At 36.7% G+C, this 6,000-nt stretch overlaps 1 protein-coding gene across 2 annotated transcripts in view; it reads left to right on the forward strand.

Moving 5' to 3' along the window:
- Positions 1-6,000, forward strand: part of LRRC4C (leucine rich repeat containing 4C) — a 1,306,046-nt gene that overhangs the window by 148,308 nt on the left and 1,151,738 nt on the right. The gene's annotated exons all lie outside the window — the stretch shown is intronic.

Here is a 6,000-nt window from a genome sequence, read left to right on the forward strand (position 1 = left end):
TTAAATGGTTTGCTCAAGATCAGTCCAGTTATGGCAAATTGTTGACACGGTGACAAGCAGGATATATGCACTAGATAGTTTAAACATGCCTTTGAAAATGAGGTTTTCCAGGAGAGTGAAAATTCCTTATGAGTCAGCCAGCTTTATACTGTAGCTGGGGTCCTCTTTTCTCATAGTTTTTTTTTTTTTTTTTTTTAATACTTTAAGTTCTAGGGTACATGTGTAAAACGTGCAGGTTTGATACATAGGTATATATGTGCCGTGTTGATTTGCTGCACCCATCAACTCATTTACATTAGGTGTTTCTCCTAATGCTATCCCTCCCACAACCCTCCACCCCGCAACAGACCCTGCTGTGTGATGTTCCCTGCCCGGTGTCCAAGTGATCTTATTGTTCAGTTTCCACCTATGAGTGAGAACATGTGGTGTGAAATTATAGTTTTTATACAGATAGCTCAAGAGAGTCTCTCAAGCTTAATTGCAGTGTTGAGTCTTTTTATAACAGTACCAAAAAGCATTCTTATTATATACTTAAACTCTCTATAAAACTGACAATTATTATATCAATCTTGAATTGTGCTTATGAACTTAAGTGAATATCAACTAACGGTGCCTAGAACATATTAGGTGATCAATAAGCATTTATTAACATTATTATAATAGTTATTTCACTTTTCCTTCATTGGCTAAACTTAACTGACACCTATATACAGTGAAGCTTAACTTTAGGCATTCAAGGGCAACTTTAAAAATCTGGATTTAGAGTTGGTAAGAGGAATTCAGCAATACTCCCACATTATTTGTTCTCCTGATTGTGTATTTTAAGTATTCATTCCTTCATTCTCCACCCTTTCTTATTGTGTGCTTTAAGTGTTTATTTCTTCATTTTCTACCCTTTCCCAATCCACCCCCAGCCCCTCACCTCAATCTATTCCCAAGTCCCTTGGACTTCAAAGAAGGAAACAGTGCCTATTAAGGCATTAGTGTCTCTTATGGCCAATATACCCAAAATTATTTATATATTTAACAGATAGACTATAATTTTATTTGAATAAATGAATGGATACTGGGACAATTTTTGGCTAATAATGCGATTCAGCACTACCAAGAACCTTGAGAACCTTCCTTTACATTCAGGCCACTGAATAATTTATCAAACTTTTAGGTTTGTGATAATGCCTGGCTGAATCACAGAATAAATCACAAATATACCACTTTCTAAATTGCTTGTTTCATATACTTTAATTCTATTGTAGTCTTAAAGCCCATCTGTTAATAACAGTAATAAAATTATGGTAATATTAATAGGGCCAAGTATAGATTCTTTAACAATTATTTGTATTCTAAGCACTGTCTCTATCCCTGAATGACTACGTAAATGAGCACTGTCTCAAGAGTGGCAGACAAAACATACCTACCAACATTCAATATGCATTTGTTTTTCTTTCTGGCAGAGTCCTGATTTGGTTAAGGTGTTTATCCTCCAGGGTACTTGGAATGGTGGCCATTCCCAGTAATAAGGGTAAACCAAATATGGTGGTTCAATTCTGTTGCCAGTGTTATAATCCAGTTCTAGACAAAGTGACACTAGATGATGTCTGGCCATATAGAAGCTTTTGCTCATTATTTTCTTCATTAATTAAAATTAACACATTGAAAACACTATTGTTTGCTAGACATTGTTGGTTCAATATAGTGATGAGAAGAAACAGCCTTGACATGTCGAGGAAGGAGAAGTGGAGAGATGGAAAACTCCCATGCCTTTGAAAACAAGACAGAACTTCTTATTTTAACCAACCCTGGAACTGGCCTACTGCCAATTTGAAGAACTGGAGGATAAGAGGCATATGTATCTAACATACCCTAAACATACTTATCCTGAGTCCCAAACATCTTCTCTTACTTTGCTGCTGAATTTCTGTGAGATCAGAAAGACAGGAAGTTAATTACTGCCTTTATTACCATGTATTAGTCCAGGACCCCTGCAAAATGGCCCCAGTCTTGACGTATCATAGGCTACTACTTGTGATGTTTGATGTGGACTGTCATTAATGGAAATGTTTTATGTATACTGTCAATAAAACCAAAACTCAAACCTTTTCCTTGAGAAATACACATGTCAGGCCTAAGGTTGCTAACCCTAAGGAAACCAGACATTTTCCCTTCTTTGTTACTTGCGACTCTGCTGCCCATCCCAACTTTGGGAGAGCTGAGGCCCATGGTGACCAATGAGGTCATGAAAAACTTTACCATTCTATTTTATGTTTTCATTAGTATGTACTTCTACTGTTTCCTCATGATCCAGGGAGACCTGAATTGTAGTACAACACAGAAAACCCATGTGGTTATAATAATCATAGTTGACATTTATTGAGCTAAGGTCACTATATGTTGGGCACTAATCTCATCAAATCACATGAAATTAATACAGAAATTCTCACAGAGAGATGCAGAAATGCAGAAATGTTCAGCAAATTTCTTAGGATCACGTAGTGAACTAGTAACACATCTGAGAGTTGAAGGCAAGTTGTTCAATAATCAGAATTCCTAAACATTACTCTGTACTGGTATAGAATTCATAAAACTGGTTTAACTCCTTTGATTCTTAAAATGGTTCATGAGAATATATTTTTGAAAGTCTCAGGAGCAGTGAAAGTAAGTTCCAAAGCAGAGTAAATGGCAGCATTTTGAAGGAATTAGAAATAGACAGGGCCATTTAAGAGAATGTAGAATATAGAAACTTAGGTAGGCAGGGGGTATGGGAAAGACAGAAAACCCAAGAAGGAAACATAATCAAACTGACTAATTCCTGGTTTCTTTCTCGTTTTTGGTCATCCACTTTGTCAAAAAAGGAAAAACAGATTCTGTATATTAATAGAGGGGCACAGGGATTCATCTGTCTACGAGCGTTAAAGCTTCTGTTAATTGATAAAACGTGTCGGTCTTTGAGCTCTTGCTATCTCAGTGGATGCCTACCTTCTAATTCAAATATTCTCCTGAGACAATAATGTTGATGTGGGATAATATCCACAGATTTATGCTGTAAATAAGACAGATAAACCCATACTTCCACTGATTGTCACAGTACAGGGAAATGGAGGGGTGGGTTATATGTGAGATCTATGACATATGACAGAAGAAATAGAAAGCTAAAATTCCAGATTGAGATAACTCGTATAGCCTTATCTTACATGGTTTACATTTGCGAATATGATTTAACATCATTTAGTAAATAACTTATTCTAACTGGTAAAATAATGATACAATATTAGATCACTGCCTCTACAAGGAATTTCTGCAAGTTTAGAGAGGTGATTTAACTCTTAAATGCCAAAATATATTTCCTGGTTAAGTTACTACAAAATGGCTCACGTTATGCCTGAGTTATTCATAATACTTAAAAAGTACATGGAACATGTATTTTATGTCCCAATTGAAAAATACAGTAGAGGAAGTTAGATTTATCTTTATAAATAGTTTATGTGATCTAACTAAACACTTCCATTAACTATCAAAAGATCATAAAACAGTGTTCATTTTTTTTCCCCACTCTTTAATCTGCTCTTTTTTTTTCCAATAAAATGATGAAGCTTGAATGGTGTTTTTTTGTTTTGGTTTCTGCTAAGAGTGTGACATACAGAAAATAAATCTAAAACTCAAAATGAGCAAGACTCATCAGCATTGAGAACTGAGAACCAATTTCTTGACCATGCATCACTGTGCTTCCAGAACTACTGTCCAAAATGAATATATATATAAAAAAATGTGGTTCTAATACACGGCATAGCTTCACTGCCTGATGTTATCAGCAGCTCCACAAGCTGAACTGGAGAAAGCTGCTGGTTTGTGAGTTGAATGTTAGTTTCTCAAAGAATCTCTAGAACTGAACTCCTTTGCTTGTTTACTGAGAGTAGATGCCAATTAAATGCCTAGGCACTGAGCAAAGGTGGGAAATAATATTAATACTTGTGTGTGTGAAGGTTGTTCTTTGTTACATTGCTACATTGTCTTTTAAATTTATCTACAGCCTATCTATAAAGCCAAAAATATATTAGAACCAGTGTACTAACGGTTTTATGAGGCAGGTGTAAAATTGCTTAGATAGTATACGAAGTTATATTTTAAATTTTATTTTTATCTTAAAATGGAAAATATTACAGGTCCATGTAAATACAGAAAGGCATAAATACAATGTTGTATGTTTTATTGTGGCTTTCTACCACTTTTTATTCTAGTTTTCTAGCCTGGTTGCTATGAATGCTTTAGTAAGAAGCTCTAATTTTTAAGCTAAGGCCAGACAAATATTCTTTAATAATAATATCTAACTCTTGATTACTTGTTAAGAGCCAAGTGTTCTCCTAAGCAGTTGAATGAAGTAATTTATTTAATCTTCACATGAACCCTGAAAGGAATATACTGTAATTTGCTTGTTTGATGGTTAAGGAAACTAACACAAAGAGCTTGTTCAGAAATTAGAAAATTTGATTCAGATCTTATAAAAAACAAATGATGGAGGTGGTTTTGGAACCCAGGCAGTCTGGTTCTCTAAATCCAGTCTCTAACCTTACATGACTTCTCTCCAGAAAGAGGAACATTGAGTCTGAGACGTTTGTTAAGCCCTATGTGGCACACAGCAATGTGAGAGTCCTAATTCTTCTCCTTAAAACATTTCCTCTTTGGTTCTGATCTCTTTAATATGTGATGTGATTTGAAAAGAATATTCAAGATGAGATGTGTATTTTGGCTGATACAAAGTAGAAACAAAAAACTTCTTTTAGTCTAGACAACATGCCTCTATTAATGCAGCTCAAACTTGCTTTAGATTTTCTGCTTATACTAGTGTATCAAATTAAAATCACGGTCATTGAAACCCTGGTCTTTTCCTTGGGAGGAAATGAGAAATAAAACTCATTGAGAGAGAGAGGGATGAAAGATGCTGTAGAGACAAAGTAGCCGGGAAGGTTTAAGGGCAGGTAGGAAATGAACACATCAAAGTACATTTGAAGATAGGAGGTGCTAGTGAGATAGCACGAAGGTTACACTACTAGTCAATTATTTCATCATTTACTACATGATGTTCACTTGTATTAGCAAATGTAGAGCATGTAAGATAAGGCTGTAAGGGTGATGGTCAAAAGGAGAATAGCTGAGCTTGCTAGACCTGTATTTTCCTAGGTGCATTCATCTGCTAAAAGTGAAAGAGCTCAGCATAGAATTGAGGCTTTGAAGTGTGCAGGGATTTTATTTTTAACAACTGCTGTGAAAGATTATAATGGGGAGTTAACATATTGGTCTTTATTTATAATTTCTATATATTTCAATGAAGTTGCCACAGAAACCCTGTCATCTTGTACTGCACCTCAATTCAGATTTGACAGTAGGAGTGTGGGAGAGAGGGTGAAGTGTGTACATGAGTTTTAATTAACCTCAAGGCTGATAGATGTAAAGTGGAAATATTCCGGGTATAACCCCTGTTTCTGTGATTCTCAACCCCCAAAGAAGCAGCTATGTAATTCCGAAAGTACTCAGGGAGTGTCTTCTGTGTGCTCAAAAAAAGAAATCAGAGACCACAGAACATCTGCTATCTTCTTCACCCTTCTCAGCCTTCTTAGTGGATGGTAATTGCTGCTTTTGGTGGTGAATGAGCCCTGTGCCTCAGTGGACACCATCCCCATTCCGTTTCACCAGACTGCACAACCCGCGTGGCTTCAGAGAGCACTCCCACCCCCCACTATCATTGTCACTGCAGGCTGCGTTTCTCTTCCACTGCAACTCAGCAACAGCCACGTCTAGGAAGCTACCTTGTCTACCAGGAAATGATGTTACCCATCAGCTTAGCTGAGTTCTGCAGCAGCTGAGTCTCTGGAGCCCTGGTGTGTGATGTGTAATGCCAGCACTTTGGGAGGCCGAGGTGGGTGGATCACCTGAGGCCGGAAGTTTGAGACTAGCCTGACCAACATGAAGAAACCCCGTCTCTACTAAAAATACAAAATTAGCCGG

Source organism: Piliocolobus tephrosceles, chromosome 13, assembly GCF_002776525.5.
Source record: "Piliocolobus tephrosceles isolate RC106 chromosome 13, ASM277652v3, whole genome shotgun sequence".
NCBI lineage: Eukaryota > Metazoa > Chordata > Mammalia > Primates > Cercopithecidae > Piliocolobus > Piliocolobus tephrosceles.